This window comes from Peromyscus eremicus, chromosome 8b, assembly GCF_949786415.1.
Source record: "Peromyscus eremicus chromosome 8b, PerEre_H2_v1, whole genome shotgun sequence".
Classification (NCBI taxonomy): Eukaryota; Metazoa; Chordata; class Mammalia; order Rodentia; family Cricetidae; genus Peromyscus; species Peromyscus eremicus.
The window spans coordinates 5,337,499-5,364,376 of record NC_081424.1 but is presented as its reverse complement, the minus strand read 5'-3'; the positions used below and the strand labels follow the sequence as shown (position 1 = coordinate 5,364,376).

Genomic DNA, 26,878 nt, shown 5'->3' with positions numbered 1-26,878 from the left:
CACAGACATTTCTCAGATTAAGTGAAGAAACTCGTTGGTTTTTAAAAATAAGATTAAACCCATCATGTTCCTGCTTTCCTCCCTCCCTCCCTGCTTTTTTCCCTTCCTTCCTTTCTACCTTAATTCTTTTTTTTTTTTTTTTTTTTTTTTTTTTTGGTTTTTTGAGACAGGGTTTCTCTGTGTAGCTTTGCGCCTTTTCCTGGAATTCACTTGGTAGCCCAGGCTGGCCTCGAACTCACAGAGATCCGCCTAGCTCTGCCTCCCGAGTGCTGGGATTAAAGGCGTGCACCACCACCGCCCGGCTCTACCTTAATTCTTATCTTCCCACCATCTCTCTCTCCCTCCTTCCCTCCCTCCCTCCCTCCACCTTTCCTTCCCTTCCTCCATCCCTCCTTCCTTCCTCAGCCTCCCAAGGAATTGGGACCATAATATTGTGCTTAGCTAAGATCCCATTTAGGTTCCATTCTAAAATTTACCAGGCAAAGGCAAGTAGTAAACAATGATTCTCCCTTGGTTTTGGCATACAAACTTAGCTTTGACTGAGCTGTGACTCAGTGGTTTGAGTAAATGAAAGAACTGGAGTGAAGGCAGAAACCGTACATTCACTTTTGGTTACTTTTCTGTTGCTGTAATAAGACACTATGACCAAGACAGTCTACAAAATAACGAGTTTAACTGGGCTACATTTTTCAGAGTGCTGGTGATGGTGAGCTTACATCTGGAGCTGCATGTACAAGGTAGAGAGCACACTGGGAATGACCTTCGTCTTCTGAAACCTCATTGTCCATTGCAGTCACACACTTCCTCCAGCAAGGCCACACCTCCTCACTAAGGGGGACTAAGGGGATCCAGCCCCTCGATAGTCCCCTCCCAGGGTCTGGGAAGAATCTACAACCAGTTGATAATTAATCTTTGATGAAAAGAAATGAATCTATGTACATGAAACTTCTTAGTTCATACACTTTATTATCTGTGATAGTTCTCTGTCTACACAGCTTCTATTCTGCTCTCATGTCTAGCTCCTTTCTTGCCTGATTTCTCTATATTTATCTACTGTCCCCTCTAGGTTCTATCTTAATTCCTTCATCTAGTTCTGTCCCTTCTAGGTTCTCATCTATCTAGTTCTTTCTCCTATCAACTCCTCTCCTGTCTCCTTCTCTCTCATCTGGCTCTTCCTCATCTTGTTCTTCCCCATCTGGCTCTTCTTCATCTTCCATCTCGTTCCTCTAGTCCTCTCTTCTAGCCCTTCAATCTAGTTCTTCCCCATCTCAGTTTGTTCCTCTCAAGTTCTTACCCATCTAGTTCTTCCATTCTCTTTTCTCTTCTCTGTGTCTCTGTGCCCTGGAAGTCCTGGTATATATACACTTACAAGCAGTATTCCCTAGCAGTGCAAAGCCAGGCTTCCAGGGTCAAAGGGAGGGGTGATAAGAATAACATTGAGAGGCAATAACCATTAATTATTGTTTGCAACCCCAGGGTGGGGGAAAGTGTGCTCAGTTGCTAGGCAACCTGTGTACCACTAGATGCCTCTGGTGATAGTTAAAGGGAGATCTGGAACTGGAGGTAAGGTTTAGGAAAGGAGGAAGTAAGGCTTAATTGGCACATCCACCAGGCCTTCTCAAACAGGTAGCCTGGATGGTTAAGTCTGTTCTTAGAGAATACAGAGTTATCTCTGATATAGTACTCTCCTTTATCTGGGGATGGACCTGGCCGGATGCTGCCAATGATGATAATTACAGGGAGGCTTAACTGGGGTTCTGGCTGAGCATAGCTGTCAGTGCAGGTTATCCAAATTTTAGAAGTGGTTAGATAAGGAGTTAGAGGTCTATAAAGTTAGTAAGGCTGTAAGAAAGGAGGGTCTGAGCTAAATTGTGTAAAGCTATTACTGAACATCCACCTGACCTAGGCGGTGTCTCCTTGTGAAACTTGTCTTAAATCAGGAGACTTGCATGTGGACTGTTATTACTGCTAGTCCTTGAAAGTGGCCAAGGGAGGTATCTGATTCCAGAGAAAGCCTTTCCTGAGGCAGTTCTCCAAATACCTGGAATGTGTATGTCCAGAGAGTGATCAGTCCACACTGTTAGCCCTTCTTAGGGAAAAGTCAATTGGGAAAACTATGAAGGCACACATGATTTTCATAACAGAATACAGCTGATATATAACAAGCCAAGTAACACCAAAAACTCCTTGGGATTCGGCTTCCTCTGGAGGAATTCCCTGATTCCTCCAGGTAGTGACTTTGCCATAACCAGCTGAGTTCTTATAATATATTCCTGCGGCCTGCAGCACCTCACCTCCTCAGTTACCATCTGGGGACCAGGTTTTCCAGTGTTGCAGACTGAAGGGGGGCACCACATTCAGATCACCACAGGCAGGCACATGCTCACACCAGAAAAGGGAGGTTAAGAGAAGCCCAGGCAGCTTCTCTTTTGCAAATGGTTGTAGAAACCGAATCCTGATGCTGGGCCAGTGGCCAAATATGCTTTTAGTATATATTTATGTACACCTTTTATCTTCATTTCAGACGCGGAAAAGAGTAGACTGGTAAGATTCCAGATAATAACTGAAAGTGTTTGGAGAATTCTCCCTTATATGGCTTACTGGTGATATTTACCCAGGATTCATCATTTGTTAATCTCTTTTTAATAATGACAAACAAAAAATATTGCATGTGTGGAAAATCCAGCAGGTTTCTGAAAATTCCCTCAGTCTTTCTCATTGAACTCATCCTCACAATGCCCATTCAAACGGAACTTGTAATAGACTTGGAGATGAACAGGTGGGCCAGAGAACTCGAAGGCGAGTAGACAGAATATAGTGGGAAGCAGGCACCAAAAGGCTAGCACTGGTCATGATTTAGTAAGCAATGTGGTCGAGTTTTAGTAAGTAATATCTGCCACCTATTTCCATGACCCTGGATAACGTAGTACTTCAAAGCAATATGTTACTTTAGTAATGAGAAAAATAAATATATTTGACAGTCCTGCAGTAAGGTTCTAACTGGGGCTCCCGAATGTCACTCTCATGGCATATTTTTCTTATATATAAGTCTGCTCCTTGAGAAAGTCCACATTGTCTTGCAGATGGCAGGATAAATCTGCCTTTGAAGGCAAGGGAGGACCTGCTGAACTGATCCCTCCCACAGAGACCCCGGAGCTACTATTCCCAAGCATTCTTTTCTGTGTGCCAAGATGTTTATTCTTGGAACTTGCTTTTTTTTCAAGGGAGCATTTATTTACAGATGATCTAACTCCACCACGGGAAAGCATGTACCAAATCCATGTTTCTGTTGATCAGTAGACTCTTCCTGGATTTGGTTTTTCCACTCTGCTGGCAGCCCACAGCTGATTATCACAACTGAGAACAGAAAGACATGGAGTTTGGACTGTTACTCAACTATTCAAGTAGCCATAAATTTTTTCAAAATAAGGCAATTCTATTAATATAAGTTTATTTACGGTTATAATAAAATTATTTGTTTTTATGGTCTTGCATTAGAAAAGTTAATATTATCTATAACTATCTCTACTGAGAACTGCCAAATGTGATCCTTTATGTAAATTGTATCCATTAACTTCACCAGGATGTCAGCGGGAATCATCATTCATGCTGGAAAAATTCCCACCTCCATTTCAGACAATGGGCCACAGGTTCACACAGTTGAAATGGCCTGCACAATTGTACTGAAGTCATAACTTTTAACAAGCATCCTTTTTATAGACAGAAGAAAACTTTAATGTATCGACATGAACCTGAACTGTGCCCTTGAAACGTTTTAGAAAGATATGCCTTTGAGAATTGAATGAGGTGGAATCCACGATTAACTACTTAATATGTAAATTATCTTCTCTCTTGTACCACCTGTAATGACTGCTGACTGGTATTAATGAGCCACTGGTAAGGCAAGAAACAACGGTGCCCTTTCAAAGCCATAGGTGGTAGCTGCAAGCTGATTTACGATCTAAGGCTTATCTTTCTCCATTATCTGCATCAGTTGACAAGCCTCCCTTCCCCCACCTGTCTGCTGCTTCACATCTAACAGCTAAGCTTTTCTCCACACCCACACTCACAGTACCATTTGCTTCTGTGCAGAAACCTAGTCCCAACCCAGTGATCCAGAAGTTGAACTCAGTCATTCTGCACCATAAAGATAAGAGCTCCTGGCCAGGGCCCCGTCTGCAAGCTTTTTACCCAATCGTAAACTGTAAACTGGGAGCTTCAGATTCCTTTTCATTCGGCCTTCGTCTGTCTACTTGTTCAGCAGCGATAATAATCCTTGAACAGAGATGCTTCAATGGTCAAACAGAGCAGTACATGACTTTCAACAAAACTGAAATTGCTGTGGGTTTTTATTCCAAAAAAAAGTACACTGAAGCTTCTTCATCAAGCATCGAGCACAACCTTTGGCAAACTCGGAGGTCATATTTAATCTCAGTATCATTTAGAAACTGCTCCAGGAGGAGGAGGAGGGGTGTGGAACGCTGAGTGAATCCAGGCTCCTGCTGCAGTTTGAAACATGCACATTTTGCACCATCTTCAGAAGGGAATTTCTAGGCTCACCCGCATCTAGTGCTCTGTTAGCGCCCCGGGTCCAGCTTTGCATTGGCTACCAGCACTTGGATTAAATCAGAATATAAGGTTCAGCCCCAAACATACCTCTCAGGCCTCTGTGATTACTTCAGCAGGTGTCCTTGCTCAGTGGCAGGAGATGAAGTTTGTTAAGCCACAGATTTGGATGCAGGGCTCAGTTCTTCCTTCCCTCCCCCCACCTACTCTCCTTTACATTCCAGAGTCATCCTTCATCTAGGAAGACACTGCAAAGTGGTTCTATCCGGCCACAGGTAAATAAGTCTGAAATGAAATCTTTTAGCACAGAAACAAAGTGTTTTATTATCAGAATGCATTTTAGGCAAATAATAGTGTTTCATTAACTATTTACCCCCCAAGAACTGCCAGTGCTCAGCCTGAAAACACACTACACTTTCTGACAGTTCCATCAGCCTATTTTTTATTATTACATTTAGAATGTGTTCTGAATAATGGAAGTGAAGGTAGCTTCCACAGGGCAAAACAAGACTGAGTTGGGAGCTGTTGTCTCTGTCCCAAGGCAGACTAGTCCAGAGCTGGGCCTGCAACTTTACGTTGTTTAACTGAGGGCCTCTCTCTTGCTGCTAGAGACCTGCAGATGGAGAGACCTAATTAGCACACATTTAATTGGCCACTGGACTGACAGTTTCTTTTGTCCAATGGAGAAAAAAATCAGCTAAGAACCAAGAAGAAATTAGGATGAACAAAAGGCATTTGGCGGGCAGGTGAGGTGAGGGAGAGAGAGAGAGAGAAACAGAGAGAGACAGAGAGAGACAGAGATAGAGAGAGAGGCAGCTACAGAGACAGAGAGATCCTACAGTCACTACTCACTCCCCCATGTTTTCTTTTCTTTCATCCTTTTTTTTTTTTTTTTTTTTTTTTTGTTAATTTCCCCCAGTTGTTCATCTCATAGGCATGCTGGGAATGTTTGTGGTGGATAATCTTCCACAGAGTCATTGTTAGCATTCCCAAAGGCAACCAGGTCAGCATACCGACTCCGGAAGAACAGCTTTCCTTGTCTTTTTTTTTTTAGAATTTGAAGCTACTATTCAATGGAATTTATGAGATGTCATAGTCTTTGAAGGAGGTTTTACACCAGGTTCAACATAGAGAAGGCCAGACCAGCATGGAGTCACTCATGCTAGCAGACATATAATCAGATTAGTTTTTAAACCAAACCAAACCAAAATTACACATGATGAACTTGGATGTATAGTTCTGGACCATTTACTCTCAAATCAAGTAAATCACATTCCTTTCTAATTTTTCTTACAGCTTTCCCAGTATGAAGTTAGTGAAGAAGGAAGATAGTATTTGTCTGTACCAGCATGTAAAAAATGAAGAACAGTTAAGAATCCCAGACCTACAATATTAATACCAACTTAACTGCTAGTTTAACCATTTTGAGTGCCTCCACCCTCTCTTTAATCTGTGTGTACCAGCCACTAGTTTAAGAGCCAGGGATACAAGAGAATACAACCAAGAGCTCTGGCACCTGAGGCATAGAGCCTTTAGTCTGCTGTGAGCCGCAGAAACATGAAGTAGGAAGTCAGCTGACTATGACAAAGCCATAGCTGGGAGAAGCCAAGGGCCTTTCTGGAGGACAAAGCCGAGCCTTAAGGAGTCTTGGTGATACTGGGCTTTGAATATTAGCCGTTTCCTGCTATGCACTTCTCGTGTGCTACTGCAATGTATTGATCATTCTTTGGGCATAGATTTTCCATGTACACTTAAGGTATTTGGATAACACTCACACAGGCAAGGCTTCCTTCTTCCAGGCTTTTTGTTTCTCCTTTTTAGCATTAGAATCAGATATCTCCTTTACTTAGCATCCAAGGCCAGGGCCAGCTCTGGACAAAAATATTTTATCTAAAATACCTCTCAAACATCCCAGGACAAATGACAGACAGAATATGCATTCCAGACCACCTGCTAGTCTCCTAAAATAAGGTAAATATCAGTACAGAGACACCACCTAGGCCAGGTGGATGTTAGGTCCATAGTTTTGCTTCTCATGCAAATTAAGCTTTAACCCTTCTTATAACTAAAGGGTTTTTTACATGCCAGGTACATCAAGCTGTGACAGGCTGCCTAGCTACCTGGCCTGCCAGAAAACAGCACAGCCAAGTTATACTGAGACAGTTAAAACCTTAAAGAAATGTAGGCAGTTTTATTTTACTCATGATTTATACTAACATTGTAGACTCCTAACATTTTACCTAACCACTTCTAGGAATGTAGTTTGAGCACATAAATTTCCTTTTTCTGAGGTATTAACCGATTTTAGCTCTTAGTTGACCCCACCTCCTTTAACCACTCCCCTTTTGGATTGTAAAAGAAAGTCTGACATTCACGGCCTGAGGTAAACTCTGATCTGTCTTTGGGACCCTGTAAGAATTCAAGCCTGGAGACCTTGCCTTGGCCAGAGAATTGCTGCTTTGTATGGATATATAACTGAGAACCTCAGAGACTTGAGGAAGACTAGAAGGATGAGCTAAGATGAGGAACAAAGATGAAGGAACATAGAACTATGAGAGGACAGGAGAGGAAGGGACAGAGGGCAGCTAAGTATGAGAACAGAACTGAAGCTGTATGGATAGATTTCGACTCAGAAGAGTAAAGTGGATGGACTAAAGAGTTTCGTGTAAGGAGGTTCATTTGCTATCCCTCAGATCAGTGTTCCTGCTGCATGTAGTGTCTTCCCCGGGACTCTGGGGGAAATCTCCTCAGGGCAGACAGCCGAGGGGACTTTGGTATTAATCCACAACACAATTCATGAAGAAGACATGGGAGGCAACCTTAGCAGTGTGTGGGTGTGTGTTCATGTGAGGTGATTCTTTTAGTAGGTTCAGAAGCAGATCTCATTACTTGGGTGCACCATCCTTGCAGGACTTTGTGATTTTGTTTTAATTATTACAAAATTAATCGCTCTGTTGAAGAGCTGTTTAGTTTTAGGAAATCTGAAGATTCTTGGAGTTTTCTAGGAGTGCCTTTTGGTCTACTGAGATGGAGCTCATGTATGCTCTTTAAAGTATTGCTTTACGTGTGTGTGTGTGTGTGTGTGTGTGTGTGTGTGTGTGTGTGTGTGTGTGTGTGGTGTGGTGTGTCTATGCCATAGCAAAAGCATGCCGTGGCGTGAGCATGGAGGCTGGAGGGAGGACAACTTGTAAAATTGGTTCTCTCCTTCCACCAAGTAGGTCGTTAGGATGGGCAGCATCCCTTACCTACTGGATCATCTTGAAGCCTCTGATGTTTATTTTTTTAAAAAAATATTCCATTTAGTTGTTCCACCCACATCCCGTATATCCCTCCTTGCTCTTACTTAAAATTCATGGCCTCTTTTTTTAATTGCTTGCACACACACACACACACACACACACACACACACACACACACTGTTCGGGACAGACGCACAGGATTGTTATATTCAGGGGTGTAGGTTACTTCGGGTAGAGTCATTACATTGTTTTGCTCAAGCATTAGATATTTTTATTTCTTTCTGCTCACACATTCACAGGCTAGGTCCAAGCTTTCTAGAACAATGAACTCCCTTCTATCTGGGATGGTTATCTACATTTTGTGGTAAATCTTGTCTTCAATTTTATTCTAGCTAAATCTACTTAGGTAAGTATTGGCTTAACAGACTCTTGGAGCTCTGTGTTCTTTGTGTGCATTGGAGTAATTTTCTACCCAAATATTCTTTTGAGTTTTTATGTTTCACCTTTCTGTCTCTTCCTCTCCCTTTCATCTCAGTCTCCCCAGAAGCTCTATAGAAGGAATGAGATAAATAGGTGTCAGTTTAAGAGAGGGAGAGAGGACAGCGTAGCACAGTGTACAGAAGTAGCTGACAGGGGCCAAAGGGAGAACTTTGTATTTCAGAGGTGGTTAAAGTCAAGACACTACATCACTTCCTTATGTTTTTTCAAAGTGAAGCTATTCACAGCTTTGTATTGTTTGCTGTTTTGGTTATCATTATTCTGACAAATTTCTATTAAGAAATTAAATTCATATTTAGGTAAAAATATTCCAGATGTAGTAATCGTTGTTTTTGTTGCTTGTCCTTTGGATCATTTATCCGTTTGGCCTCCCCTTGAGTATGAATAATAAAATCACCAAACAGACCTAGAATTAAGAAAAGATAGAGGCGTCTTTGGAAACTGAGGCACAGAAAAAGCAGTCTGTTCAAGTGACAGGGCTGCTGAAGGGTAAAGGAGTTGAACCCTGTGCTGGCCTCAGCGCTTGCCTGTGAGACCTGCTCTGTATTGTCTCAAAAGCACCATAAACTCAGTATGTGTACTTATAAGTGTTTCAGAAACACATAGAGACTTCGTGGAAATGCAGTGTCTGGGCCCCTCCATTCCTGTGAGGCCAAATCCCATTGGCCTGGGAGAGCTATCAGGAGACTTAGCGACAGTTCTCATTAATGGTGAGGGTCATGGTCTGTGGACAGTTTCTGAGAAGCAGTACTTTATGGTCAAATGAGAAAATGGTGAAGCTGTAAAGAGCAAAGGCCCAGGAATCGAAAAGCTTGAGCTGCTTTCTCTCCACTCCGGCTGTGGGCAAGGTGTTTAAACTCAGGCTTCTAACTTCTACAGTAAGGTGGAGGTGTGGGCTTTTGATGATCATTAAGCTTCTTAAAGCATTTAAATGCTAAATACATGGCAGGTGCACAGTGAGTTCTTGGTTTATGTTGGTTCTCATTAGTGCAACACGAGTAATTCATCATTAGTTCAAGTGTGTCTGCAAACACCACAAAACAGGTCAGAACATTGTCTCCCTTGATCAGGAAAGAAAACCCAATGACCTGTCCATTCTTTCTAACATCTGTTAGTTTCCCTTTTCATTTTAACTTTAAAATCATTTCTCCAAAGTCTTCCACTGTAGTTCTTGGGCTCCTGCCTTCCTCCCTCCGTTTGAAAGAACAGTAATCTATTTTTCTGTCGTCTGTATTCCCCACCGAGTAGACCTGATTGTGGAACATTAAATTGGGTCAGTTGGGGGAAAGGAAAGGAGTGTGAGGAAAGATAAAAAGGCTTTTACTGAAATCTGAGATTAAATTCTCACCAGCGTGTGGAAGTGTCACCCAGCCCTTTGTTCTCCGTGTTTTCTTTAGCGCTGGTGTGGTTACGTGACATAAAGGTGAATTATTTAGGTGATGTTATTCCTCTCCTCTCAGCATAGTCATCATTCTTTCTCTTCTTTCCAGTGATGACAGACAAGCACCTCAGAGAATATTCAGAAGCCTTTGTGGTAGAAGAGAACTGAAAATGAACCAATACCTCTGGTTAAAAGAAATACTGACTGAATTGCATGGGGAGAGTGAGGAGTTCACCGTTAGATGTTCTGATACTTGATTTATTAACCAGGAAAAGTAAATGCTATAATATATGTCCAGAAATTTAGTGCCTCAGTGTGGTGCAGAAGTGAAATTCATAATGGAACTGGAAAACACTGTGTTCTGCACTACGACTCCATCTCACAGTGCAGGTGTGTCCTTTGGGTCCTTGACCACAGGAGTGTGCTCCCCTGAGTGGAAGACGGTGAAGATGAAAGGGCACTGGGAGGGGAGAGGAACTATCTTGTCAGTACAGTCTGGATCCACTCCAAGACGGGCCCCCCCATAGCTGCTTTCTAGTTTGTCTCCAGGACAGCATTCTGGCAAGCATTCCTTACCCTGTCATGGAGTCAGCCTTGTTTGAGCCCATGTCTTTGTCACCACTATCTTTGCCGAGTTAACTGTCCCATGTGCTTCCCGGGATGTCCCTGTCTCACGTGTCACTGTAGGAGTCCTTGGATTGCAGGTGTTGGCATGTCTGGGTTTCTGTGTGTTGTAGGCATGTGAGCTTGCACACAGGCCCTTACGCATTGAACCTCCTCCCCAGCCATGGCTTTCAGTTTCAAAAGAAATCTATACTGAAAACAAATGCTAAATTGATCTGCTGCATCTCAGCCATCGATGTTAACGCTTGTTTCTGTCAACCAAAAACAAAAAAAAAATCAAACAGTTTTGAAATTTGCTGATCAAATATACATCCTGTCTTTTATTTGGGGTTCTTTATGGATTCTGGCTACTAATCCTCTGTTGTATGTGCAGCTGCCAAATAGTTTCTTCCATTTTGTAAGCCAACTCTTTACTCCATTCATTGTTTCCTGTGCTATACAGAAGCTTTTTAGTTTTATGAAGCCTCAATTGTCAGTTGCTGATTTTATTTCCTGAGCTACCCAATTCCTTTTTACAGAGTCTTTCCCTATGTCTTATGCTGTAACAGTCTTCATACTTCCACATAGCAGTTACAGGTTTACATTGCAGACTTTTTTTTTTCAAGACAGGGTTTCTCTGTGTAGCTTTGCGCCTTTCCTGGAACTCTGTAGGCCAGGCTGGCCTCGAACTCACAGAGATCCACCTGGCTCTGCCTCCTGAGTGCTGGGATTAAAGGCGTGCATCACCACCGCCTGAAATTTGGTCCATTTGGAATTCATTTTTATGCAAGATTAGGGAGAAGGGTAGAATAAAAGAACATGCATAGGGCCGGGTGGTGGTGGCGCACGCCTTTAATCCCAGCACTCGGGAGGCAGAGCCAGGCGGATCTCTGTGAGTTCGAGGCCAGCCTGGGCTACCAAGTGAGTTCCAGGACAGGCGCAAAGCTACACAGAGAAACCCTGTCTCGAAAAACCAAAAAAAAAAAAAAAAAAAAAAAAAAAAAAAAAAAAAAAAGAACATGCATAGGCATATATGCTACATATTACTACTTATTTAAAACAAATAGAAATTTTCAACAAAGTCTAACATTGGAACTTTAAAAGTACTTCATCCCTTTTGTTTGTTCCTTTTTAATTGAGATATAATTGACAGATAACAAAATTAATATGGCAAAATCAGTGGAAAAAAAACTAATAGTTTTCTTTTTTACCTTTTTATTTCTGTTATTTTCTTGTAAGTCAACCTAAGTGTTGGGGTTGTGCTTTCTTAGCAAATGAGCAAATTATTTCCATTGGACTGATTTGTGCAAAAAAGTGAATGTAAATTGCCTTTCCCAGGACCTTGTACTGCCTGTTGAAGAGCATGTCCCTCTTCTTCCTCCTCTCTAGGCTGCTCACCTCTGCACCTGCCCTTCCTAGGACCTCACACCGATGTACCGTAGGGTAGGGCCTCGTGAACAGCTGTCAAAGAAACTCAGAAAACCATAAGGGCATACCGAAAACCTATATTCCACTAAGGTGGAAAATTTCAAAGAAATGAGTAAATTCTTAGATAAACCATAAGTTATGCTAGGATGAATTCAGCAATTTAAACAGCTGTGTAACAAGCAAGGTGGTTGGGATAGCAATATAAACAAGCTGCCGAGTGAAAAGAAGTCCATGTCCAGATAGTCCCATGTTAATCAAAATTAGCCAGATTCAGAAGAACAAGTTGTACCTGGATATTTTCCCATATCCCACAGCCACTCCTTCCCAAATAAACACACAAAGGCTTACATCAATTACAAACTGTTTGATCTATGGCTCAGGCTTATTGCTAGCCAGCTAGCTATTACATCTTAAATTAACCCATTTCTATTAATCTATGTATTGCCACATGTCTCATGGCTTTAGCTGTGTTCCATTACATCTTGTTCCCCTGGCAGCTTCAGCATCTCCCCCACTCTGCCTTTCTTCTCCCTGTATCTTTTCTTGGATTTCCCGCCTGGCTATATCTGCCTTGCCATAGGCCAGAGCAGCTTCTTTATTAACCAATGGTAGCAACACATATTCACAACACACACAAAGACAATCCCACAACAACAAATATCATATTTTCTCTTGTTTGTGGAATCTATATTATTGTTAACTTTTGAAATACAATTGAGTTTTGTATGTTAATGCTATATCTTACAATATTGCTGAATTTATTTGTTAGTTATTATGGTGTATAAGAAACCTGGAGTTTCTTCTATGCACGAGATCTTGCTATCTGTGAACAGAGAGCATTTTGGTTTTATCTTTTCCAATGTGAACAGGGAATTTCTTTTTCTTGCTAAACATCTCATAAAGACCATTCAGCACAATGTTGGTTTGAAATGACAGTCATGAGTATCTTGGCAGTGTTTATAGTCTTAGGACCTTGGGTCATTATCATTCTGCCTTTATCTCCTGTTTTTGAGTGTTTTCATTGTCACTGTTGAAGAAGGAGGAAGGACTCTTGGATGAAGGAAAGTAGGTGGTTTCTAGAACAGCAAAGGCAGGGAGAGGATTCTACCTGGATTTTCCACAATGTGAACAGGCCTTGGCCAAATACTGGCAGAAGACTAGTGAGACTGTGATGAACTTCTAACTCACAGAACTGTGTGATGATAATTTGTAGTGTTAACAAAGTTTGATGTAAGTTGTATAAATAAAGAAAATGAATGCATTTTTACTTGTCTCCATATTGATAGTTTTTGTCCAAATGCCAGACTTGGATAAAAGAGAATCACAGTTCAGAATTCTTGACAGTTTGCAGGGCTCCATGTAGGCTCATTTACCCCCTCCCACTCAGCCAAGGAGTACTTAATCCCATCAAGGAATACTTAATCTTGTCAAGGAGTACTTAATCCCATCCCCTACAACTTTCCACTAAGCTCCAGGGAAGTGAGGTGAATGAAACACTTATTAGACATCAAAAAGAATGAGATTCCTGACATGTCTTGTTATAAATAAATGCTATGACTACATCTATTGTTCTAGAGACAGGATGTTCTGGTCTGAAGGCACATTGCTTTTAATGAACATATTTAGCAAATAACCATTACTAAGTAGTGGTGTCAGAGCTATTGGGTACATAGAACAGTTATAAAAGCAAACAAGCTCCTGTTATAGAGAATGCTGACCTCGAGTATCATCTGCTCATTATCTCATTTGCTGAAAAGTCATTCTGCCTCACTACAATTGCACAGATGTTTCACAGATGTCTTTAAGGATATATTTCTATAGCTTGTTATTAAGCTAACTTCTGTGCACCATGCCATTTTACCATAGCATATTAATGAGAACATTATAGAACTGTAAATAAATATGTTTGTGGCAGTCAAGATGAAGAGCAGAACTATAAAATGGTTATAAAAATCTAATTAACATTTTAACAATAAAAAGCTTGCTGCATTGGTCCTACAAGTCTCAGTTAGTAGATAAAATGAAGAATTCCCAAGTGGTTGAAGAGTGAATGAAACTCTGTCATCAATATTTATGGGATATGCCAGATTTTACCACCACTTGAAAGGAAGCAAATAGGGTTACCATAGAAATCACCTTGACAGGAAACTTCGCAAAATTCAGCACAAACTGTTCTTCAAACAGTCTTGTAGGGGTTAGTGAGATGTCCAACTATTGTTTCATATAACCTCCTGACAGCGGAGGAAAATGACAGTGTGTTTATGTACGCATAGCCATGTATTCTTAATATAATCTGAAAATTACAAGAATGGCATAAAAATTCTGTAGGCAAGTATATTCTTATTGCCTTATAGCATAATTACTCTTTGATTTTAAAGCCATAAATGCTCATGTTATTTATAGCTTTAACAAAGCATCCATCCAGCCTTGCTATGCAAAGGCATGGCAGCCTCAGTGATACTCTTACTATTGAAATTTCATATGCTATTTTGCACTTTAGTGACAATGTTCTTTTGTATCTTGGCTCTAGTATATTTAAACACTGCATTTTGGTGGCCTGATCTTGCACAAATTAGAATAGTTTTATTCCCAGACACAGTTTTCCTAATTGTTAAAAAGAAGATATTGTTAATTCCTAAAAAAAAAATCACACTCACACACACTCATCTTTATTCTACAGCTGGAATGCAGGCACAAAGCTTCAGAGAGATCACACTTATTACATGGACTCTTTCGATAAATGAAGGTAGTACTGTAGATTTCCTTGCATATTAAAACAGGGAGAATTGTAACATGGGGTTTCAAAAGATTTTAAGATATCATTATTTCTTGAACTAAATTGAAAAAAAGAAATAGTTGTACGTATATAAGTGTGAAAAATTACAATAACTATCTGAGAAAGTAGAAAAATGTTTAGCACAATATTTTATTGTTTAAAACAATTTGGCATATTTAAATTGAACACCAAGTATAAAATCAATGAAAATCCTCAGATTCCACTTTATGACCAGTTAGCACAGAAAGGGAAAAAGAAAATAGGAAATAACAGGAGAGAAAGAGAGAAGGAGAAGGGAACCCAGGGAAGGATCAACAAAGTACAGGGAGATTTGTCTCGGAAGAGATGGGAGCTGGGAGAAATGAGGAAGGACTTTCTGGACTTAAGATAAGATAGTTCCTATAGCTCTGCAGCAAAAACAAAACAAAACAACAGCAAGAAACAGACTTAAAAAGAGGAGACCCAGAGAGAGAAATGGCCCCGTCTTTTGTCAGACTAGCCCTTTGTGTCTCATGTCATGGCACAGGCCATGGCTCTTATGGTTTATAGCTGTACCTCCAGTCCTCTTCAGTGTTCAATAAACCCCTAACTCACTTTTTAATCTCTGCAATTCAAAGCTCCAAACTACAAAGAGTTGAAATACCCAAGGAGGAAACTATAAAGAGAACTGACAAACCCACAGACACTGACAGAGTTTTAATATACCCTTCTTTGAAACCCAAAACAAACAGCCAGGAGAACTGAAGAATTGGAGATTTGAATAAGCCACAGAGAGTGTATTTTAATAAATATGGATAGAAGCTTTCATCCAGCACAGACAGTGAATATTATTTCAGGGTATACACAAGTTATTTTCAAAATTCCTCTTGCGCAGGGCTGTTGTGGAAATATCAACAAATTACAAATATTTGAGAAATTAGAGAAATGGAAATGTTCTCGTCCTCTTCTCCACTATGCAGGATGATTTGTTTTGAGGGGGTGCTTATAAACAATTTGTGTTTTAAATGGAAAATTAATTAGAAATCAGGAGGTATTGATAAGACAATAATTTCAATTATTATATAAATAAAGCCTTAGGGAATGTGGTTAAGATAGACCTCAAAGAACAGCAGTAGTTTAGATTTCCATATGATGACAAAACAAGTATTTACAATATAATTTTGTTATTAAATTGAAATGTATGTGAAAAACAATGAAAATTTAGGAATTTAAAATGCAATTAAGGAAGTGGGAAGAATAAATGAAATAGGAAAAATTTCTCCAAAGAAATGTCATTAATAAAATTGAAGCTAACTGAAAAAAAAAAAAAAATGACAAAGTCAAACATCTTCCCAATATAATTGAAAGAGTAACTAATACAGGTTCAAGTAAACATGTTTTCTATAGAATGAGACAGATGTAAGTTCAAATATAAGATACAATTAGATGATATTCAACAATCACAAACACTTTCAATCCTTATTTCCATAGAATTTTTAACTTAGAAGAAAAGTAAAAATATTTAGGATTATAAAGTGCTGTGGAATGTCCTTATGTATGCTGTGAATATGTGTTGCTCTGATTGTTGATAAATAAAATGCTGATTGGCCAGTAGCCAGGCAGGAAGTATAGGCAGGGCGAGCAGACTAAAGGAATGTTGGGTAGAAGAAGAGCAGAGTCAGGAGTCACCAGTCAGACACAGAGGAAGCAAGATGTGAAGGCAGAACTGAGAAAAGATACCAAGCCACATGGCTAAATATAGATAAGAATTATGGGTTAATTTAAGTGTAAAATCTAGTCAGTAATAAGCCTGAGCAAATGGCCACGCAGTTATAAATATTAAGCCCCTGTGTGATTATTTTATAAAAGGCTGTGGGACTGTGGGTGAGAGATTTGTCCTGACTGTGGGCCAGGCAGGACACAGAAACACTTCCATCTACAATAAAGTATAGTGACTCAAGGTGAAATTTAAAACAAGGATTTAAATTTAAATTTAAATTTAAATTTAAAACTAAGGTTGTATTTAGTATTAGTACTCCCACATATCTATCCAACCACACACATGATTTTTGTGAAGGCTTGTTTGTTATTATGTTATTAACATTATTATGATTATGTAGCAATATAAGCATAGAAAAATCTTATGCAAACTTCTCATAGCATATACAAGGGAAAATTACCAAACAATATTGCCATCACATTGGTTGCCTATAGAGAAAGAAGGTAAGACTCCATTGCTGAAGACACTTCAGACACAGGCATTTGGAGAATCAAGGAGATGAACTGGAGCAGGCATGGAAGCCTCCTTACTGAGGACGAGCTCTCACAGCAATGGAAAGAGCCATGTAGGCTGCCAAGGAAGGAAAGTAACAAACAGTTGTACCCAGCTATAATGCCTTTGAGCTAGCGAACATGACCAGGCTGGCAAAATATTCCTAAAGGTGTAATAGTGACACTTATGTACAGCCGTCTACTTGGACTTAAGGCTGACTCAATGGGAGGGAATTCATGCCTGGCACTCTAAACCTAATCCACTACATATGGCTGGTGAGGCCATGGGACCTAGAGGAGAAACTACCACAGCCACTTTCTTAAACCAGTATAATTTCTAACTGCATTGTAAACATACTTATACCAAGAGATATGTGCACCTCCCACCTCCTCATTTAAGAACTTTTTCTTTTCCTTGTTCCCCTTTATTTCTTCAGTTGGAGACCACTATAGAAAGCCACAGCTAGTCAAAACACAGAGAAGTGACTGTGGGGTACACATCCCTAGTTGGACATCTACAACAGAGCCTATATACCTAAAGCTCAGAGGGAGCAGACAGATAATAAGGACCAGTGGATCAGAATGGGATGCCTGCTGAGAGAGATTGTCGTCTCACAAAAAAGGTGAATGGGAGGCAATGGAGGGGTGAATATGATTAAAATACATTGTATGAAAATTTCAAATAATATATAAAAATATTAAAAGCCTACTAAATTCATTTTCTTACATTAATGTCATGTAGGTACTGCAATTCAAAAAGAGGATTAGCAAAAATATTAATTCCTTACAGGTAAGAAAGAATATGAGACAACTGAAAATTAAATTTTAGTATGAAGAATTGAGTAATATATCAAGAAAAATGTGTCATGATTAGATAGGTTTTCTTTCTGGAACGTAAGGATGGGCAATATTTTAAAATCCCTAAAGGAACATCCATTTAAAAATGTAAACAAATATTTGTTTCTACTAGCTCCAAAAATCCTGCATGAAAATGCCACTGACAGGGAAATAAAAACACAGAACCATGTTGCTACAGCTGACAAGAAAGAAGCACCAAGGAAGACATCAGTGAAACTTTAGAAGTGGGAAGATAAATGAATGAATGCTTCCTGACTTCCAGAAGATAGAGCAAGAATAGAAACCTGCAGGGAGAGAAGCCGGCTAAGATAAGGAGGTGCTCTTTTAAAATCCAAAAACTGGGCTTGCTAGCTATTGGTGAAGCCAGAGAATTGGTTCACGGATGACTCCAGAAGGAAAGGCGCATATCACCTCCCCTGCTCCATACACCCTGCTGCCCAGAGGGTGGCACAGGGAGGGGACTTCACTTCAGAGCTGCTTTTAAATCACAGAAGCCAATCAGGCTTACCTGAAAGTTAAAGTAAGACTCCAAGTGTGAGACTCGTAGTTCTCATGTCCCCTTCTGCTTAAGAAATGCTGTCAGTCAGGATTACCTCCCTCCGACTGGAAGATGGAAAGAATTATTGATTTAGAGATTGACAACTGTATGTGTGTGTGTTTGCCTGTGCATGTGTGTGCTTGCATGTGGATTTGCTTGTGTATGTGTGTTTCTGTGTGTTTCTGTGTGTGTTACACATTCAAGCGTATGTGCACATGCATGTGTATTCTGTGCTTACCACACACAACTTATTAAATATTATATTTACTTAACAATAGACTAAGGTGAAAAAGTGTGAAGCAATAGTGAGCAGATTAAGAATTTATTTTTTTTGTGACAAAACACATTAAGTAAAATGATTCTTAAAAAGGTTAAAGGGCATTATTTACTTATTCCTGAAATAGGCAAATATGGAGCCTGTACTAAGTGTAAGTTGATTAAATGATGCTTAGTGTTGATTTTTAAAGAATGATTGACATGATTTCACAGGGAGGGAAAACTGAGCGCTTATTGATCTTAGTATCTTTATGATGACTGTTTGAAAATGTAACAGATGGTGTTATATTCTGGGAAACTCAATATTACCCAAAACACAATTTCACTTTGCTTCTCTTCTTAGAAAAAATTTATTTATTTATTGTATGTGCATTGGTGTTTTGCCTGCCTGCATGTCTGTGTGAGGGTGTTGGATCCCCTGGAACTGGAGTTACAGGCAGTTTTGAGCTACTATGTGGGTGCTGGGAATTGAACTGGGGTCCTCTGGAAAAGAGGACCAGTGCCCTTAACAAGCCATCACTCCAGCCCCCATTTTGCTTCTCTTAAGAGCATAGCATAGGAGAACAAGCTGCAAACTTTATGTAGTCACATGCTATATAGAACAACATATTAGAATTGCAGACTTATTTATTCCTGTGTAACTACTTGAATCAACAGAATTGTGATTATTTTTTTAAGCATGGTAATACTTTGTATTTATGGTCAATTGACACTGCTTCTAATATAAATTAATCACAAACAAGAACTTCTACATGTATCCCACTGCAGCCTGTGCTGTGAGGTTCCAGAGTCCTGACTAGGGATTGAGAGGGAATGAACAGACAGATACACAGACACCTTTCAAAAACGCTGTCTGTGTCATGGAGATTCCTCTATATGGCACCTGAATGAGTAGCTTAAATACTGTTACTGAATGTTTTGTCAAGGGAAGCCATCTTTTCCTCCACATTCCCCTCTAGCCATTGGAGCGTTTCTCTGTTGCCATGACAGCCTCCTTTACACCTAGAAATCTTAGCTCTTCTCACAGCCTCCAGTTCATTGCTCTCCCGTTTAGGTCAACATTGCTTCCCATCGTACTCACTACCGAATACTCAATCTGCCAGTGGCGCCTTTCCTGCCTGAACACTCTTCTTACAATCGCCCATCTCCAGGTTGCTGGGGTTCACCTCTCTCCTTTCCCGGTTGCTGTTCCCACCCAGGCTCCCTCGCTGTGTCTCCCTCTCTCAAACATCAGCCAGTGGCAATGCTTCTGGTATGTCCCTGGACTTCCATTTTAGTCTAAAACTCTCTTTCTCTAGGAACTTTAGTCAGACTTACATCTCCTGTCTTAACTAGTTAGGGCTGATTATGACAAAACACTCAAATAAACAACAGCCATTCTTTCCCACAATTCTAAAAGATAAGAAGACACAAATGGGTGATTCCTTACGGGAGTAATTTCCCAGCCTGCAGGAAGTTGCTTTCTAACTTTCTTACTGTGTTCTTATATGGTGGAAAGGGAGAGGGGGTGGGGGAGGCAAAGAAAAAAGGGGAAAGAGGGAGAGGGGAGCTAGACAACCAGAGAGAGAGACAGAGAGACAGAGAGAGTGAGAGAGAGAGAGAGAGAGAGAGAGAGAGAGAGAGAGAGAGAGAGAGAGAGAGAGAGAGAGACTGAGTTGTAGTTTCCCTTTCTTTTCTTATAGCCAGTAATCCCATCTGGAGGTGGATTTTTCCTTGGACTGTCAGCTCCCCAAGAATGACACGTAGATTTATTATTAATTATGAAATCTCGGCCTATAGCTTAGGCTTGTTTCTAACTAGCTCTTATAACTTAAATTAACCCATTTCTATTAATCTATGTCTGCCACATGGCTCATGGCTGTTACCTCCCCTCCTGCATGTCTTGCTTATCCTCCTTCTCTTGGCAACTCCCCTAATTCTTCACAGCACCCTCCATGCCCTGACAATCCTGCCTAGCTATTGGCCCTTCACCTTTTTATTAAACCAATCTGAGTGTCACATCTTCACAGTGGACAAAAAGATTATTCCACAACACCCATCACTTAGGCCTGACCTTCCTGACTGGGTCTTTCCCAAAGTCCCTGATGCTTAACATCTTCTCAAGACTTAGGGCTTTAATATCTGAGGGTATCCATAAACTTTCAGTCTCTAACACCTACACTATGTATATTTCCAGTACAGCATCGTATATATAACTGCTTATTTACTTCTGCAAGATGACTCCTAGTTGGCATTTGAACTTAGCACTAGAATTTCATGGCACTGAATTGTTCCTTCGAGGCAGCCACATTTTGTTAGTGGTAACTCCATCCTGATAGTTAGTTAGTCCAAAATCTTACACCCCTTATCCCATCTGTGTGTAATGTCACAATCTTGCCAACAAATCTGTTTAAAGCTGAACTATCTGATCACTTCTCACTGGTGGATCTACTTCCCTTCCAGTTCAGATCCCATAGCCTTCGCCCAGGCTATCCTAACCATTTCTGGTTATCTTGACAAGTCTGGTTTTCAAATAGCTGGAAAAATATGTTGATTAATGTTACTCTGTCAGAACTTTACAGTTTTCTATCTTAGACAGATGAAAACCCCTTACCTGGTACTCCTTTCAAGGGACAACCCAGCCTCATCATATCTCTGACATTCTTTGTGTTCACCAAACCTGTATCTGCAGCATGGACTTTGTTGTTGTTGTTGTTTGAAGAAGACTATTGTCTTCAAAAAAATATTTTGAGCTTGATTCTTCACCTCAGATCTTTGTTCAAATATATTATCAGATAGCTCTTGATGCCAATTCTGTATAAAACGTAGCCACTCTTCCCATTCCTTCTCTTGATTTTTTTCTTCAAAGTATTTTTTCCTTACCCAGAATATATGGGTTTTATTTCTTCTTTTCTTCCCTACCAGCTCTTGATACCAAGGACTGGAGCTGTTTTGTTCATTTCTCCCTCTCGTGAACTTTGAACAATTTCTAAAACATTGTTGGTTCTGAACAAATACTCGTTGAATGAATAAATGAATGAATGAATGAGGAACTCAGTATAGAATTACTGCATTGTGAATGACTGAGAAAGCAGATATAACAATCAGGTTTTCCAGATCAATTCCTTTATTTGGACATTAAAAACTCAAAAACTCATAAAGTATAGAACGTCAGTTCAGGATAAAATAGCTAGTACCAGAGATAATTTTATTTTGTAGATATCAGAGATCTTCATTTCTGTTATTTTCATACATAACCCTAGGCTTTGATATACTTTGAGTTCTAGTAATATGAAGTTTATTGAGAGGTGTACTAATTCATTTATGGCATGTCAATTCAATTTCTCACTAAGCTGATGCACATGTAAGTGTAAATACATTATATTACTTTTAATTGTAAAATTTTATTTATTATTATTTCTTAATTTATTCTTCTTTCATATATTGCATATCAACCTTGGTTTCCCCTCCCTTATCTCCTCCCAGTCTCTCATTGACACATCCCTTCTCCCTCAGATCCACTGCTTCTCTATTCCCTTTAGAAAAGGGCAGGGCTCCCAGGTATATCAACCAGATACAACATGTCAAATTATAGTAAAACTAGGCACATACCATCAAGGCTGGACGAGAGGGCCATTTTTACTATGTTAACTCTACTGATCCATGAGCATGGGAGATCTTTCCATCTTCTGATATTTTCTTCAATTTCTTTCTTCAAAGACTTGAAGTTACTGTCATACAGGTCTTTCATTTGCTTGGTTAGAGTTAACCCAAGATATTTTATACATATTTTATATTATGTTTTAGTGAAGGGTATTTTTTCCCTGATTTCCTTCTCAGCCCATTTGTCATTTGTATATAAGAAAGCTACTGATTTTTGTGAGTTAATCTTGTGTCTAGCCATTCTGCTGATGTTGTTTATCAGCTGTAGGAGTTCCCTGGTATTATTTTGGGGGTTACTTAATGTATATTATCATATCATCTGTAAATAATACTTTAACTTTTTCCTTTCCAACTTGTTTCCCCTTGATTGCCTTTAATTGTCTTCTTGCTCTAGCTAGAACATCCAGTACGACATTGAATAGATATGGAGAGAGTGGATATCCTTGTCCTGTTTCTGACTTTAATGGAGTTGCTTTCAGTTTCTCTCCATTTAGTTTGATATTAACTATAGGCTTTCTGTAAATTGTCTTTATTAAGGTTAGGTATGCTCCTTGTATCTCTGATATCTCCAAGACTTTTATCCTGAAGGGGGATTGGATTTTGTCAAAGGCTTTTTCAGCATCTAATGAGATGATTTTTCTTTTTCTTTTTTTTCTTTTTTCTTTTTTTTTTTTTTTTTTGGTGTGGTGGATCACATTGAAAGATTTTAGTTGACCCATCCCTGCATCTCTGGGATGAAGCCTACTTGAACATGGTGGATGATCTTTTTGATCTGTTCTTGAATTTGGTTTGGATTCAAGTATTTTATTGAGTATTTTTGCATCAATGTTCATGAGGTAAATTGGTCTGTAATTCTCTTTCTTTGTTGTGTCTTTGTGTGGTTTGGGTATCAAGGTAACTGTGGCCTCATGAACTGAATTTGGCAATGTTCCTTCTATTTCTGTGTTGTGGAATAATTTGAGAAGCATTGGTCTTAGCTCTTCTTTGAAAGTCTGGCCCTGATTTTTTGGTTGGGAGAATTTTAATGACTGTTTCCTTAGCGGTAATAGATTTATTTAAATTGTTTATCTGATCTTGATTTAACTTTGACAAGTAGTATTTATCAAGAAAATTGTCCATTTCTTTTTTTTCCCAATTTTTTTGAAGTACATGATTTTAAAGTATAAAGTAATGATTCTTTGGATTTCCTCAGTGTCTGTTCTTATATTTGCCCTTTTTTCTGATTTTGTTACTTTTGATGTTCTGTCTCTCTGTGTGTGTCTTTTAATTTGTACATGGGTTTGTCCTTTTTATTGATTTTCTCAAAGAATCAAGTCTTTATTTCATTGATTCTTTGTATTGTTCTCTTTCTATTTTATTTATTTTAGCCCTCAGTTTTATTATCTCCTGCCATCTACACCTCTTGGGAGTTTGCCTCTTTTTCTTCCAGCACTTTCAGGTGTGCTCTTAAGTTGCTAGTATGAGATCTCTCTGGTTTCTTTATGAAGGCACTTAGTGATGTGAACTTTTCTCTTCATACTGCTTTCATTGTATCCTATGAGTCTGGGTATATTGTGCATTAATTTTCATTGAATTCTAGGAAGTCTTTAATTTCTTGCTTTATTTCTTCCTTGACTCAATAGTCATTCAGTAGAGAGTTGTTCAGTTTCTGTGAGTTTATAAGCTTTCTCTTATTTCTGTTGTTTTTGAAATCTGGCTATATAATCTGTGGTGGTCTAATAGGATGCATGAGGTTATTTCAATTTTTTTTTATGTCTGTTGAGATTTGCTTTGACCAAGCATGTGGTCAATTTTGGATAATGTTCTGTGAGGTGCTGAGAAGAAGGCAGATTCTTTGGTGTTTGGGTGAAATGTTCTATAGATATCTGTTAGGTCTATTTGGTACCTGATAACTGTTAGCTCCATTATTTCTCTGTCTAGTCATTGTCTGGATGACCTGTCCATAGGTGAGAATGGGATGCTGAAGTCTCCACTACCAATATGTGAGGTTTGATGTGTGATTTAAGCTTTAGTAATGTTTCTTTTACAATTGTGGGTGCCTTTACTTAGATGTTAAGAATTGAGATACCATCTTGGTGGATTTTTCTTTGGATAAGTGTCAAATGTCCTTCCCCATCTTTTTTGATCTATCTTGGTTTGAAGTCTATTTTATTAGATATTAGAATACCAGCTTGCTTCTTGGATCCACTTGCTTTTAAAAATCATTTTCTAGCCCTTTACTCTGAAGTAATATCTATCCTTGAGGTTGAGGTGTATTTCTTGTATGCAGCAGAAGGGTGGGTCCTGTTTTCATATTCATTCTCTTAGCCTTTGTCTTTTTAATGGTTAATTGAGTCCATTGATGTTGAGAGATATCAATGACCAATGATTGTTAGTTCCTTTTATTTTGTGTGTGTGTGTGTGTGTGTGTGTGTGTGTGTGTGTGTGTGTGTGCTTCCCTTCTTTTGGTTTGTTTGTGTGAGATTATTTATTTCCTGTGTTTCAGGGCTGTAATTAATCATCTTGTTTAGGAGTTTTCATTCTAATACCTTCTGTAGAGCTAGATTTGTGAATTGATATTGTTTTATTTTACTTGGTCATGGAATAGCTTGTTTTTTTTTTTCCATCTATGGTTATTGAAAGTTTTGCTGTGTATAGTAGTCTAGCCTGCCTTCTGCGGTCCCTTAGAGTCTTTAGCACATCTGTCTAGGCCCTTCTGAATATAAGAGTCTTTGTTGAGAAGTCAGGTGTAATTCTAATAGGCCTGCCTGTGTATGTTACTTGGCCTTTTTCCCTTGCAGACTTTAGTGTTCTTCTTCTTTTTTTTTTGTTTTGTTTTGTTCTCTGTGTTTAGTGTTTGATTAATATGTGTTGAGGGTAATTTTTTTTCCATAAAAAATTATTTGGTGTTCTGTAAGCTTCTTATATTTATATAGTTATCTCCTTCCTCAGGTTAGGAAAATTTTCTTCCGTGATTTTTGTTGAATATATTTTCTGTGCCTTTGGTCTGGAAATCTTCTCTTTATTCTTCTTTATTATTCTTAGGTTTGGTCTTTTCACAATATCCTAGATTTCCTGGATGTTTTGTGTCAGGAGCTTTTTAGATTTAACATTATTTTTTAACTGATGTGTCAGTTTCTTCTATTGTATTTACCGCTTCTGGGATTCTCTCTTCCTTCTCTTCCTTCTGTTGGATGCTTGTGTCTGTAGCTCCTGTCTTCTTACCTTGATTTTCTATCTCCAATTCCTCATTTTGTGTTTTGTCTATTGCTTCTCTTTCCATTTTCAGGTCTTGAACAGTTTTATTCATTTTTTTCACCTGTTCATTTTTCCTGGCTCTCTTTAATGATTTTATTTGTTTCCTCCCATTATTTGTGTGTTCCTGTATTTCCTTAAGGGATTTCTTCATTTTCTCCCACTGTTTGTTTGTGTTTTCTTGGATTTCTTTGGGGATTGATTCATTTCCTCTTTAAGGACCTCTATCATTATAAAGTTGGTTTTAAGGTCATTTTCCTGTGCTTCAGCTATTCTGGGACATTCAGGGCTTGCTATAGTAGGATAGCTGTGCTCTACCGATAACATATTGCCCTGGCTGTTGTTGGTTATATTCTTATGCTGGTGTCTAGGCATCTGGGTTTGGGATGAATATACATCTAGGTGCAGAATTCTGAGTTTTATTTTATTTATTTATTTATTGAATGGGCATTTTGTTCCTTGGTTTCTGTTTCCTCTTTGGTCTTTGGTCTTTGTGATTTGTATTCCTGTTGGCCAACATGACCTCTGATCCAGCAGGGAGTCTCTATCAGAGTTGGTGCCTGGACTTCAGGCAGCTAGCCTGGCCTTTGGTCCAGCAGGGGTCTCTGTTCTTCTGACTGGCATGTCCTGCGCTTGAGCAGTAGATATCCACCCATGTAGGGGCAGGCGTACTGTTCTGACTGGCACGGCCTGCACCTGAGCAGCTGCTGTGTCTTCCAGAGGTCTTTTTGATTTTTTTTTTTTTTTTTTTTTTTAGTGTAGGCACTTAAAGCTACAACTTTCTCTCATAGGACTTCTTTTATTGTGTCCCAGAACTTCTGTTGTGTTGCTTTTCAATCTCATTTAGTTTCAGAAGTCTTACAAATTTCTTTTTTGATTTCTTCTTTGACCCATTCATCATTCAGTAACGAATTACTTAATCTCCATATATCTTTGTCCTTACTAGAGGTTTGTTTATTATTCATTTTAAGTTGTATTGAGCTGTGGCAGATAGGAGACATGGAGTTATCTCAGGTTTTCTGAGCTCATTGAGATTGTTTTTGTGTCCCAGAATGTTTTCTGTCTTAGAGGAACTTCTTTGGGCTGTCAAATACAGTGTGCATTCTTTGGCATTTGCATGGAATTACTCTGTATATAACTGTTAGGGCCATGGCAGTTATGTTGTTGTTCAGTTCTGATTCTTCTGTTTAATTTTTGTCCATATGACCTGTGTATTGGATAAGAATAATATTGAAATTACTTATTTCTAATGAAGTTCACCAGACTCAGAAGTAGATACACTATCTTTAGACTGTCTCTAGCTTCATTGTGCTAATGTTACACATTTATTTTTATACTTGTATATGTTTACTGTAATGTCCTAATTTTTTTCTTCTCAACTTATTTTTTAAAATCTCTTGCCATGATTTTTTTTAGAATTTTTGTTGTGAAAAGCCCTAAATCTGTATTTTCAATCCACAATGTCTTTAAGACTCTATCCATGTTTAATAGACATTTGTATTCAGGTGTCAAGCATAAATTAGATATCCATAGACTGAATGTCATCATCTCTTGCCTTTCTTTGTGAGAATTCCATGCTAAGCCTATCT

At 39.1% G+C, this 26,878-nt stretch overlaps 1 long non-coding RNA gene across 2 annotated transcripts; it reads right to left on the bottom strand.

The window, feature by feature from the left end:
- Positions 1 to 8,073: 8,073 nt before the first annotated feature.
- On the bottom strand, positions 8,074 to 19,742 carry LOC131918720 (uncharacterized). 2 transcript variants are annotated; one of them, XR_009381073.1, is made up of 3 exons: positions 19,580 to 19,742; positions 9,652 to 9,848; positions 8,074 to 8,709 (listed from the first exon to the last, which is right to left on the bottom strand). It is a non-coding gene; the product is annotated as an uncharacterized LOC131918720 (long non-coding RNA). The 2 variants fall into 2 exon arrangements; XR_009381072.1 differs by lacking the exon at positions 19,580 to 19,742 and adding an exon at positions 18,108 to 18,205.
- Positions 19,743 to 26,878: the final 7,136 nt, after the last annotated feature.